Source organism: Pinus tabuliformis, chromosome 8 (assembly GCF_031772625.1).
Source record: "Pinus tabuliformis cultivar Carrire ecotype Pingquan chromosome 8, CPIR1, whole genome shotgun sequence".
Classification (NCBI taxonomy): Eukaryota; Viridiplantae; Streptophyta; class Pinopsida; order Pinales; family Pinaceae; genus Pinus; species Pinus tabuliformis.
In genome coordinates this window covers 1,498,787,160-1,498,801,769 of record NC_142294.1, presented here as the reverse complement: position 1 = coordinate 1,498,801,769, position 14,610 = coordinate 1,498,787,160, and the positions used below count along the sequence as shown (strand labels likewise).

Here is a 14,610-nt window from a genome sequence, read left to right as displayed (position 1 = left end):
GTCAATATGCTTAATAATATTCTGATGCATTTACTGAAGATAAGATTAATTGAATCATAAGATCTCTGCATATACGCTAGTTGCTTTAGACACAGTTGCGTGTAAACGCGGGTTCACTTATCTGAAGTCGCGTATATGTTTCTGAGTATGAAATTGAAAAGTTTTATCTGATCTGATAATACTGATTCACCCCCCCCTCTCAGTATTATTTCCAACAGACCTCATCACCTACAATAATATTAGTTATAATCCATCGTTTGATCACTACAAATGATATTATTTTAGAAACTATCACTTATCCTTGCAAGAGTCATGTTTCTTCCCTACAAACATTATTGTTAACAAACACTCTAATTTCATGACTACCTGTAATCCCTAAAATATCAAATTTTCCAACCCAAAATATTATGGTTTTTTCATCCAAACATAATGTGAGAGCATTGAGATTTCTCTATCTCAAAGATTCAATATCTGCCATTTATCTTTTTTTTTTAATGTCAGAATCACTAGTAATCTTCTACGCATTATATATATTTGCATGAAAATATATTCTTTCACGTCCATAAATAAAATTAAAATCCATAACCATAACTAATATTTTACTTTTAAATTCATTATCAAGTATAAAACCATACATTTTTAACACATACAATGCCATAACTATTGTTTGCAAAACCATACTTTTATTGTATTTAATTAAAATGCAAAATCATGGGAATAAATTTGCATAGCTATGGTATTTCTTTCCAATTAGTATTCTAGTTGCAAAACCTTGGGTAACAATATACTTGTTCCTTCTAATACAAAGCCATTCTTGTTATTACCAATGCAATAACATAGGTTAATAATATAAAATTTGGTTAATCTTGTTGTTTTAATTTCCAATGCATTATACAAATGCATACAATTATAAGTGCACGTTTATTTTATCCATATTTCAAATGCATTAAATAAATGCATGTAGCTATAAATTCATGGTTATTTTATTATTTTAAATAAAAAATTCTATACATTGATAAAAATATGACTATATAGTTCTCATGAAAGTAAAATCAAATGCATTAATGTATAGATAGCCATGCCTATTTTATGGTTACAAATGCATTGGCACTTGCATTGTCAGAGGTAAATATTTTATTTGTAAGTAAAAATAATCATAAACTCACTGCTATATTGACCCAATTGAAAATGCATTGACTAATGCAAAACCATATCTATAATATCAACTTGCAGGCCGCATATAAATTACCTTCAGTAAAGAACATGCTTGCCCATGTAGTAACTAATTAAAAGCAACCATGCAAATGATAAGGGTAAGATAGATTCTGTGTACTCAAATGGAAGCATGGCACAACCTACCCATGAGTAAACCCCTTTCATAGAATCCAAATGTGCACTTCCACTAGCCATCTACATGCCAAGTCCTTTAACCACCCATGCCAAGCCTCAATGATAAATTCTAGTTTTTGGTGGCACCATTTGCAAACAAGATACTCTGGAAGCTTCTTTCTTGATCATACTATGCCCCATTGTTCTCCACATGACCATCGAAAATGTTTGATCGGGAACTATCATTGACAAGGGAAGCACGATTGGGATCTATCCAACATGGTTGATCAAGAGAAACAAAGACTTATTGTGATGCTCCATCATGAGATTTACATGGATGAGCTCATACTCCACCTCCTTCTTGTTCATATATGTCACAACCACTATTGTGCATGATGAGAATGGAAAATCATGGACCTTAACTAACACAATTATGAAATTTTTACCTACAAAAATGTAGTTTGTTGTTGGCAAAAGATGAAAATTGACTCGGAAACCAGAAATAACACCACTCCCATGATGATTATAGTCAGTTCCTCACATATATTTATACAAATTCAGTTGCAACCTCACAGTGTTTCATGATGTGTGAAGTGAATTAAGTAAGTGTGTCTACCCGAATGGAAAAACTTGAACTATGAGTGTTGAAATACTTGGATTAGTTGCAAACCATTACACAACTGATTATTGCTACCAACCGGAGCATGTCAAGAGAAAAAATAAGCGATAAAGCTTCATTCCTTGTTTGGATTCTTCTTAACGTGGCAATATGACCTTCAATTGCTAGACATTGCAATGTGTATATGTGAGCCTATATTTTCATTAATATTTTCCATGTTCTTAAAATTATAATGTTCTATTCTATATTGCACCCCCCCCCCCCCCGAAAAAAGAAAAAATAAATAAATAAATAACATTGTACTCAATGTTCATCTCTTCTTCCTTTCATCATTATTATGTTTTTTCCCAGCGTTTATCTCCCATAGGTACTTTTTCTTCTCATTTAGATTTATATTATCTCCTGCACTCTAGTTTTTAGATCATCGTTTACGCATGACATCTATCTTCAGTCATGATATTTTTGTGACTAGAACAACCAAAAGGGGATCCTTCCCCTTCAAAATCGAGGTTATTTTTTTTCTTCCAAGAAATACTAATAAGGTCAAAATATTCAACTTTTACTTCCATCCTTTTATCCCTTGTTCAATTTCGTAGAAAAAAAGATCTTCCTAAAACGTAGTTGTTATCCACTAATATTCTTGGAAACTATGGCCACTCCATGAAATATTTTAATTATGGGTGGCTTATCAGTTGTGGCAAGCACTCTAAGAGTGGTTTATCAACACAACAACAATCACCTTTGGTAGTTTATAAACCACAAGCTAATACACAATGTTGTATTGACCAAGGAATCCAATTAGTATTCCTAAATTGTAATTATATTATTTTTAATCAACTATTAATTATTTATTTAATTCTAGGTGCTAATTGGAATTTGTTTAACTATCAATCATTTAGTACAGTACCTCTACAAGTACTCAGAGAACATATAGTTCGCTAATCACATAAATGATGAATGTAGGAATAACTACACAAAGTGCATACTATGTTAGCCCTTACTAAATACATCCATAAGTATCGTATCATCAATTCTTAGAAATAAAATAGAGGAAACCATTGAACTGAATTTCTAATAGTCCCCCCCCATGAGCGATGTAAGGAAACTAATCATAAATATTTCAGAAATTTACACCTCCTCAATCTTCCTAGTTATGGGTATAGGTCTAGTCTTTATCTCCGATTGGCGCCTTAAAATTCGAACTACCTTTATCTTTCATATTCCATTTCATACATCTTCTACCCATGACATTTATCTCTAGTCATGTTAACTTTTGGTGGTTATTTCAGCCAAACGAAGTCATCCCTTTTGCAAACTGGAGGATTTTTCTTTTTGGAGTTTTCATGTCCCTTCTTGGAACACAACCAATTTTAATTATTTCATAGCAGTAAAATTCTTACCTCTCACATGGTGGATACTCTAATATTTCCAAAATAATAAGTAGAGTTCTTTTATTTTACGAATAAAGGTAAATATTTACATTCTCATGTTTACTTTTCACTTTTTGGCTTTTCAACCACATGTCATCATAAAAGTCATTTTAAAAATGGTTTACCACTTTTCCTTGACATTGTTTCTTAATTTGCATTTTATTTTGTTAAAATAAAAGACTAAAAATAAAAGTTGCAATTCGATTTTCACTATCATCAAATGTTTCCTTGAAGCATATTATAATTACCAACTTATGATTCCTACTAGCTCATGATTCCTTGAAAAGTTTCATGCCTGACTACCTAAGCGTCCTCATAGTTTTGGCCTTCAATTATGGTGTCCTTCGAAATCCAACAATTCTTAGGAATCATGATTGACATCTCATGTCTCATAGGAAGCGTTCTTTCAAATTTTCCACATAATAATCAACATGCATTTTAGAAAACGAAATATTATATCTTCTATGAACAAATTTTGCATGTCATGCTTACATAACTATAAATCTTATACCTTCACAATTTCAATTATAAGTTTCATTGTAACCTTTCACCTTTCACTAGTTCTTATGTTCCATGTTGTTGGAATCTTAGTGATGTCATTTTGTTGCCATTAAACTACCCTACTTAACCATACTGAAACATTAGTCACAATTGTATTTTGTAAAACCGTACCCTTCACAAAATCATGTTAGTTACAAAAATCTTGTCAAATATACTTAATACGCATTTAAATTTTCACACGCATCAATGTTTCTCATTATTTCAGCAAAGTAAGAAGGTACTGGTCCTATCAATTTTTTCACCTACATAAACCACTTTCATGTATAAAGTGTAAGCATAGAAAATAATGATACATCTTCCAGTCAATGCATATAAAGGAATTAAAATCAAAGTTTCCATGAAGATGTTTTCAATAACAATACTGAAGGGAAAAATGGTTTTCTAGTAGATATGTCATTCTGATCCAAACATTATCATCCACCACAATTCTAATTCATGCAAAATGATATTTCATGTCCATGCATATATATCTAACCATAAGTCACTATGCAACATTATTAACTTGAATACAATAATCCATACTTTCAAGTCAAAAAATTCACTAATGCCAATTGATTAAAGTATGCCATCTATATTATGTTTAGCAATTATAAAGAAGTCACCACAATTCTACAACATAATGACCTAGCTAATTAGGTTTAATATGTAGTGTCACCTACAATTTGTACACAGATTGGATGAATTTTCAAGATGGAAATGCAATATTTTAATAGATGCATGATGTATATAGGCTCCTCATAGATCGACTTATAAAATTAAATTGTCATGTTTGAAGTTCGAGCAATCAATGTAATCAACAACACCTGGCTACTATTAGTTTTATCATTAAGTTTTAGAACATACGTAATGTATTCCATTGCATATGTCCCCATTATTGGACAATACAATATTAAGTTATCAAATCATATTTGCTATTGTTTTCACACCAATTACCATTTATGCACATTTTTAAATTCATATAAAATACCAAAACCCTTTTCCTTTCTATTCTTATGAATGGCATAATAATGGAATTCTATTTAATTAGTAATTTTATAAGGCATTAATACTAATGGGAGCTAAGTCCTTTTTGATGTCCAAGAATTATAGTCATGCTTACGTATGATTAAACAAATATTCACTTTCATAGCCATCAATATTTCTTGCATACTATCTTAATTCACATAAAAGCCTATAATTACCCATACAAAATTCCTAACATATATGGATACTAATTTACCATTAGCAATTGAGTGTGGGTAACAAATACTCGTAATAGTTTAGAAGCCAATAACTTATAATATATATATTTTTCCTATAATATTTCTCATATATATATATATATATATAGATAATTCTTTTATTTATTTTTTTATTGGACAAAATCCTAAATGACAAAACCAACACAATGGAGAAACTCCAAAATTTGTGTAATAAAATGCTTTAATCACAATGAAAACAAAGTTGACGAAGGGATGATGGAGAAAAGCCAAATCATATTGGCTTTGATATCAATATAACAAACATAGTTCACACTTACAAAATTTAAATACTCCAGAACACTTGGAATATGAAGATGTCCATTGAGGATGTATATGTAATGTATGAATAAGAATATGATTTGGTTACAACTGAGGGTCTCATATATATACCTAGGTGGGCACTCCTTCATAAATGGTTATGTATTTTGAGACATGCCTCTTCAATATACTAATCATTATTAACTATTAATTATTAGTTATTTATATTCATAACATTCTATATATATTTTGCAAGTCTTTAGTAGGAAAAATTCAATTTTGGTGAGCCTAAAACACACCAACAATGATCAAAGCTAGTATTGGAAATTTTGTCATACTATTTGGACACCGAAACCATACCTATACCACTCATAACGCACTGAAAAACATTCCACTTAGGAATGAAAACATACTGTTAACATTTTTACCACTCTAGGTAGTGATCCATCCCTTCATTGATTTTTAAATGTCCGAATTGCTGCATGGGTGATTGAACCACATGATTTTTTCCATTCACCCATATCAGTCATGATTCAACTCCAAAAATTTGAAATGGATATGATAAGAATTTGTTGGACACCTAATCCTAAAGGGTTAGTGTGGAAGCCAAAAAGACTAAGCAGTCCAAGAGACCTTGGGATCTGAAACCCAAGAGTCACAACATTGTATTATAAATGTACATCTCCTGTTAATAAAAAAAATGCACTCACTAATTTATCTTTCATATCTCTTGTGTTGTCCATGTGTGTTTAACATGGTATCAGAAATGCACTCACTGATTTATCTTTCATATCTCTTGTGTTGTCCATCTGTGTTTAACATGGTATCAGAGCGGGCGATCTCCTGCGCTGCTCCATTGTGAGCCACCTATTTCAGTGCTGCCATTCCTCTGTTGTGAGCAGTCCTGGCGCTCTGCCATATTCTTTTCAAGCGCTGCCTTATAATTGCCTTATAACGCCTCTGTCATCAACGCCTCTGTCACCCCTGCAACTCATTATTATTCCACTGGCCTGTTCCTTCTGCTACGCTGCTCCTGTAGCTACTCCACCTGCATGCAGAACGCTGCTCTCTCCCATACGTTGATGCAATTCCAGTTCTTGAAACGCTCCATACGCAGCACTCATATATACCCTATTCCAGTTCTTGAAACGCTCCATACGCTGCTCTCTCCTATACGCACAGTGCTCGGCTTCCCTTGACTGGCCTGTTCTACTGGCCTGTTCCTTCTGCTACGCTGCTCTCTCCTATATGCACAGTGCTCGGCTTCATATCTCGGTGGAACCTCCAAAAGTTGAGTGCCTTTCTTCTGGTCATCTGAACCATCCTCTCTACGGCAAGATTTGTGAAGCTCCTTAAGTATCTTGTTCATGCGACCATATTCTCCCATATCGAAAAATATCTTGCAAAGCTTTAGATTGGTCTTAAACCAAAGCCTCTCAAAGCCTCTCATTTTTTGCTTCTTCAAGGGCCTTGAGTGTAGTCTGATAAAACTCCTGAAGGAATTCAAAGTTTTGGCTGGCAGAACCAGAAACAAAATCCATAATGTTGTTTATACATTTTTCACTGTAGTTTCGTGTTACTGCTGATCTAATATATGTCAGCATTACACGATAAGAATCCATCATCTCTTTGTATTTTCCAAGGCGGTAGTACAACTTGAAAGTTTGTTTCAAAGCCTTAAATCCCCATTCTGCTTTTTCAGGTTCCATTTTCACAACTTCCGCAAAGCCAGCAAGAGCTTCCTGTGGGTCAGACTCCACCAAACCTTTAGAATTGTAATACTGATTTTCAATGTCGACGTCCTGCTCCTCCGTTTCCTCTTCCGAGTATTCAAATCCATAATCTTCCATATCTGCGTCTGAACCCATGATCGCTGGACCCTGCTACTGGGGCAGGGAAGGAATTAGTTGCGAGTCAAAGCTGAAACTCTGTGTATCACTGTCTTGGTTGTGATGGAGGAAAACAAACGAAAAAAAAATCGATTTTGTGTGATGATCGGGGGTTAACAAATCTACAAGTATATTGTTGCTCAGGCATTAGTAGCTCGGACAGGGGAACTCCAGGCCGTCCAGAGATGATCGGCGACGAAGCCCATGATGTCTAGAAACATTTGGCGCATTAAACTCCGACCTCCATTTGCTCTATTACTTGGACCGTGCATGTTGCATCAGACGGAGGTGCTCAGAAATGAACTATTGTATTTCCTCATACATTGGCTCTTAAATAGTTGCTACTAAGTATTTAACTGCCGCAAATTTCTTGTATTTCTTCATACATCGGCGCTTAAATAGTTGCTACTAAATATCCGCAAATTTCAAGTGATGTATTACTCATCTGGTGGTCATTGCATCAATCATAAGATAATCTGTTTTTGATTGTAACGCCCAAAACAGTAAGCTGTTGTGGGACATTTTATTTCAATAAAGGCAATCTTCCCAAGGGTTCTTCAAGCATATAAATCCGAGCGCTTTTTGCTGGTAACCCTGGACTGTGCGGAGGAGGTCGGGGCATTCTTGCTGATTTCCGAGGGCGTGGTTTTGTGTTAGGAGGTGTTGTGATGTGTGCGAGCTTTTTGTGGTCCGGCGTTAAAGATTCGGGTGAAGCTCTGCAAAATTCAGTGTGTTTAACAAACATGAATTTCTAAGGCCATTTTTTTCTGTAATAGCTTCTTCTGACCATAATTCACGCCTACCTGCCTATCATTCATTTGTCCATCATCAAAGTTTCTACAGAAATAACCCCAGAATTTTGCTTGAGAAGGCGCACATTGTTTTTACCCATTCAGGCGAATTGAGGAATTCATTCAGTCTTGTGATTTCTCTCGTTGGATTCTCACCGGTAACGGGTGCTTTGTCAGCGTTTTTCAATTATGTATACAATGATGATGAAGATTAAAGAATATATATATATATATATATCATATGGTATGAAATTGCATGGTATATGGAAGTATATTGAGAAGCTACATACTTGAAGATTTTTTGAAGACAAAGTGGTACACCAATCAATTTTTTTGCAGTGATATTATTGTGAAATGGATAGAATGAGTGTTGTATTAGAATTACTGAATACACTAATGCACTCCACTATTGGTGGGATGGTAAATGTCAGCAAAGACACTCTTTTTGACATTCAGACCTCCCTGCATGATGCACAAGAAAAGATTGATTTTTTGCAACTAGAATCTCAATTCCAGCAAGATGAGCTTCAACAGATTTGTCATTCCAAATTGTTTTATGCTCAAAACAATATATTGTTCAAGGTTAAACCAGCAAGTGGTGAAATTAGTAAGATTGAGGTTGAATCAGATCCAGAACCCAATAAAGCAACAGTTGTACATGCAGATGCAGAAACTCAGTCTGCACTTCCCAAGCCCATCATCAGACCTTGGGAACAGCTTGTCCACAACAAGCACAGAACTGGTCTTGGATATGACAAGGACTTGTCCTTTCATATTCCAGACTATGCCAAGCCCATTCAGTTTCAGAGTGCTGGATTCATTTATGACAGTTCACCTGCTCCTTATGACAGTTCAGTTTCAGCTGTTCCAGATTCTACTCCTCTTCCACCACAGCAACAACAACAACAGATCGTGAAATGCCAACACTGTGACCGAGTTGGCCATCTGAAAGATCACTGTTTTGATCTTCATCCATGTAAGCACTGTCATAAAACCAGCCATTCTTCACACAGATGCTTCAAAAACAAACGTCCTGCAAGAACAAAGATTCATCTTGGATGGATCGCTTCTTGGCAATGGGCATCAACAGCCAAGAAGATATTCCAAACACATGTCAGAACTTGTTCCAGAATATTGAACAGTCTTGCAGTTGAGTTTTCTCCATCATCTCACCTTGTATCTGACAGGGGGGGAAATGATGGTCATCTACAAGCTTCAAAGTCACATCAAGCGAGCCTGAGCCACAACCTGCCACACCAGTTTCAGAGTTGTAGCTAGAGACAAAGATGCATGAACATGCCTTCAGTTGGCAATCTGGGACACTTCCTCTAGCAGAAGACTCCAGCTTCTTGCCAGTTTTGGAAGAGTTCCAGGAATCACAGAGTTGTTGGTCATCCTTAAACCATCACAGATTAAGAACACTTCCTCTAGCAGAAGACTCCAGTTTCTTGCCAGTTTTGGAAGAGTTCCAGGAATTGCATTAAGCATTCCAGAGTTGTTGGTCATCCTTAAACCATCACAGATTGAGAACACTTCCTCTAGCAGAAAACTTCAGTTTCTTGCCAGTTTTGGAAGAGTTCCGGGAACTGCACTAAGCATTCCAGTGTTGGTGGTCATCCTTAAACCACTGCCCTTTATACCAACATTTCATAGAGCACATTCAGCCTAGTGCTGCCATGCATTTTTTTGCACATTTTGGATTACAGCTCTCTTCTTGGATGCATACATAACCCTTCGGATTAAGGGGGGGAATGTTGGACACCTAATCCTAAAGGGTTAGTGTGGAAGCCAAAAAGACTAAGCAGTCCAAGAGACCTTGGGATCTGAAACCCAAGAGTCACAACATTGTATTATAAATGTACATCTCCTGTTAATAAAAAAAATGCACTCACTGATTTATCTTTCATATCTCTTGTGTTGTCCATGTGTGTTTAACATGGTATCAAAAATGCACTCACTAATTTATCTTTCATATCTCTTGTGTTGTCCATCTGTGTTTAACAAAATTTATGAAGGGAAGTGTTGTAGGAGCTACAACCACCCTCTAAAATTGTACCTTTGCTTTGTTTTGGAGCCTCCCCACCAAAATCTTATTAGCATGTCTTACACTACTTAAGTACTTGTGTTTCATTTTAATTCATTTGTCACTTTATAGCTTGTGTTCTCTTACTTGTTTTGTCGACTAACCACAAGCTGACACGATGAATTGGTTCACATTGGATTCTTGCACTGTCTTTTCAAACTGCGCAGTCCTAGAGGGAAACCTACTTTGCTCATAAAAATTGCATAGAACAACCAAGCAGTCAACCTAGGCTCAGAAAAAACGTAGAGCAGGAATTCATTCTTGCTCTCAAAAATTGTGCAGAGTAGACAGTCAGCCTTTCTCTCCAGAATTGCGTAGAGCATCCTGACAGTCAGAGCCACTTAGCCCAGAAACCATGCAAAAGCTTCCCTTCAGTTGTTTCCCACTGCATGTGCTGGTAGGTTACCTGGTTACCTCCAGAACTGCACAATTCTTCCTTGCATGGATGAAACCATTTCCCAAAAAAGAAAAATGAAAAAAGTGAAAAAAATCCCTAGAAAATAGGGATCTATCTTTAGCAGCTGGGAGTTACGCTCAAGTTCATTTTAGAAACTTCCCACCAAGTGTCACTTTTTCCTAGAATTGTGGCATGCGTGTCATAAACCATAAATATAATGAATTTTTTTTAATGGATACCCCAGAGCTCATTCTACACATTCAGTCTTGGAGCTCTGACATTCCCGAGGCATATAAGAATCTTCGGCATGGTTTTCATGACTTTTCCGGGTAAGTTTTTCTTTTCATGTCTTTTGTTGTCGCTCTTCTTTCCTTGGCTTGTGTGAGTGTTATTTTCCTTGTTTCATTGAATGACTGATGTAATTTTAATGTGTTTCGACTTGTAGAAGTGATGTTTCAACTTTTGCATTGCATTTCCTTAGTGTCGTATGCACAACCCTGTTTCTGCAATAACGGTCGCCATTGCGGTGACTCTCTTCATGAGCTTCGTTGTTTTCTTTTTTAACTAATTCCTACAATTGCTTTGATTTCATGCATGTCCATTCACTCATATCCACACCATCTTTGCACACACATTCATTTCTACTCATTTTCAAGTTGCCCTTGGGTAGAACAAGGCTACCTTGGCTCAGATCTTACTTTGCCCAGCATGCACTACGCATTCCTGAAACTCAAGGCTCCACCTTAGCTCTAGGAATTTTGAAGAGCCTACTTATCACTGGCCCCCGACTATGGTATGTGCAGTTCTGGGAGACAGTGCCTAGTCTTGCCCATTGGGACTGCGTAATGCGCAGTTCCAGCCAACAACCCATCCAGACTAAGCTACGCATCGCACAATTCTAGTCCATAGTCAACCTCACTGGATTGTGTTCTACACAGTTCCAATCGACAATACATCTCACTGTAAACTGGGATTGCAGAATGAATAGTTCCATATGACAATACCCAACCTCTGAAAGTCACAACTATGCAATCTTCCCCAACAGTGATCGAGTTTGTGGCATGATCGATCCTCAAGTTGATTTATGTTTTTAAGATGACATTGGCTTGCCATGAGTGTCTTCCTTATCTCCATGTATAATAGGTGTTGAGAAACTTCTCAACAATACAGGTAAAATGGCCTCCAAGAGAGCTGGATCAAAGGACACAGTTGAAAGCAGTACTAGGGTTGTGGTTGAACAGGTGTCTATGAGCTTGCCCATGTATGCAGAAACACATATGCTCATTGAGAAATACATCAAGATCACATGGAAAGATATCAATACTATATTCACAGGAAGCTTCAAGGAAGATCTGGAGGACCGACAAGTCTATGTCAACATTCATAAGTCAGGCTTGTACCAGGTTGTATGCAAGTATCCCACCTTCCCATGCGCATACATGATCCACTAGATTGTCTCACACACTGACCCTTGGACGATGATACTGAGCAGTGTCAGTGGAGTAGAGCTTGCTACCTTCAAGGCAGAGGATTATCAATAGATGTATCATTTGCCATAGTCGGTTAACTATATGGATGCACCGATCTACACTCCCAACAAAAACAACGTGAACACAAGAGATATCTTAAAGAGTTGGGTCAGAGAGCCATTGAAGTTCAAGACGACACCCAACTAGATCTATAAGACAAAGACACTCAGGAAGGCTTACCAACTCTTGGTCATCTTTGCATGTCGCTTGTATGGCCACGAGAGCACGAACACCTTCCCGTAGAGTTGGGTGTTTGTATTGGATCAATTGGCAAGTTAAGGAAGGCCTTTCAATTGGTCTGACATGTTGGCTCTTCAGCTAAAAGTGCATTTATCAAATTCCTGGAGCCTGCCCAAGGATCAACAAGCAATATTCTTCACGTTCACCTACCTACTTGATGCAGTCTATGCCGGTCAAGAATTTTTTGGCATGGGTTGGGCATGGACACCTTCAGAGAATGCTGTGAACATATATTGCAAGTTGATCTCTAAGTTCAGCTACCGAGGAGTCATGGCAAGACTATCTGACCACTTCATCACCCTGTTGTACACGATGATCTTTGAACATGATTCGTCTTGCATGTCCTAGGTAGCAATGGAGGTGTTGTTTAATATTGCAGATTGGTATGCCTCACTTGATGGAACCTTCATCGGGATGTACAGTGCGAAGAATCTTCCACATGTGTTGTCGAAGTTTGCCATGGACAAGCTGGTCATGCAAGAGATTGCATACCACATCTCCCCAGGGTTGTCAGCTACACTGCATAAGAGGAATAAGGAACCATGGCCCACTCTTCCTTTGCGGATTGGGTTGTACAAGATCCACACACAAGGAATTTCAATTTGTATGAACCTCACTGCATATGCAAAGAACATTGTGTGAAGGTGTACTACCCATGGATCCATATGGCATGTAATTGGCTAGAGGAAGATTCTTAGAGGTATTATTATAACTCCTCTAGGCTCAATGAACCAGTCAGCAAAGCGATAGAATGTAAAGGAGCACTCCAAGCAGCAGAAGCATGGAAAGAAACAACCACAACAACAGTGAGCAGCAAACCGGCACAAGACAAAGGTAAGAGGAAGATTGGCGAAATCCCAAAGGCAGAGAAAAGCTACAAGTTTAAAGAGGATCCACTTGTTAAGAAAGTAGCTTTGGGGATAGAAGTGAAGAGGCGACAACGCGAAAGGAGAGTAGTGCAGAAAAGGAGGGAGAAGCAAAGATTGGAAGAAATAAAGAGAAAGTTGTAGGAGGTAGAGCAAAATCTCAAAGAAGAAAAAGAACTTTGCCAAAGAGAGAAGGAAGCGTAGCAGGAACAGGAACATGAATAGGAGGAAGTGCAAGGCACACAAATAGAGAAAACTAGTCTGATACAAGTTGAAGACTCAGATCCACCAGTAGGAGATGATGAACAGGGTGAGCAGTCGCAGGAACAGGAACTTTCTCAACAAGATGAACTGATGTTAGAACATATGGAAACAGAGATGGTACATTCAGAATAGGATCAAGACAATGACCTCATGCTAAAAGAAACCAAGGTCACCCCACAGGCTTCACCTCCTCCAGCATAAGAGAAAGTATCAAGTGAATAAGGAGAGATTGTTCTCCTTGAGGATGATATGGGAATAGATATGTACAACATAGCCTTTGATGAGTCACAACACAGGGTTGTAGAGGCACACAGAATGCACATCCTGGATGATCATGCATCACATGCGCACTATAGAGAACGGGTGATTATGTTAGATGTGTGAAGACATCCAAATACCTTGGCTAATGCTAAGAATTCTTATGCCGAATCCATGAGCTCAAGTGTGAAGTTCTTGATACTAGAAAATGAGCGCATGGCTAAGGACTTGCAAGCAGCCAGGCATAGGGAAGAATAATCAACAGGAGATGAAGAACTAAATACTCGTCGAAGTATCGAATCTTGAGTCAGTCATGTAGAAATTCTATGATAGGTTAGTCACCATGCCCAAGGCAATTGTCCATCTACATGGCCATCAACAACATTGCATCATTATTGCGCCCACACTCACTAACATACATGACGTTGTTGATGACCTAAAAACATGGACAATGAGGTATAAGGGAGCCTCACTCTACTTACCTAAGATGATGGAGTCACATGCAGAGTTGGAAAAAGAACACATCTGGAGTTTGATTCGGAACTCCCACCCTCATCACCAATGTTGAGGCTTCATACGCATGATTTTTCAGGAGTTTGGATGTTGTGGTGAGGATGCATAGGATCCCATTAATTGAAACACTCATTGAGGCCACAAAGAAGAACCAAGTCCGACTAGAGATTCACATGTACTTCGATTAGTTGATGCACATGACCACCAGCACAAACTTGCAGATCAACACAAAGAACATGCAGAGGTACGTCGTCGGTACGGCCGCACCTAAGACTATGCTGCGCATGTTACAAGATGAGTTGTAAAAAGGTTCCAGATCAGTATAATCGGATGCAGTGGAGG

The 14,610-nt window shown here is 37.4% G+C and overlaps 1 pseudogene; it reads right to left on the bottom strand.

The window, feature by feature from the left end:
• Positions 1-6,874: 6,874 nt before the first annotated feature.
• On the bottom strand, positions 6,875-7,306 carry LOC149241514 (COP9 signalosome complex subunit 2 pseudogene; annotated as a pseudogene).
• Positions 7,307-14,610: the final 7,304 nt, after the last annotated feature.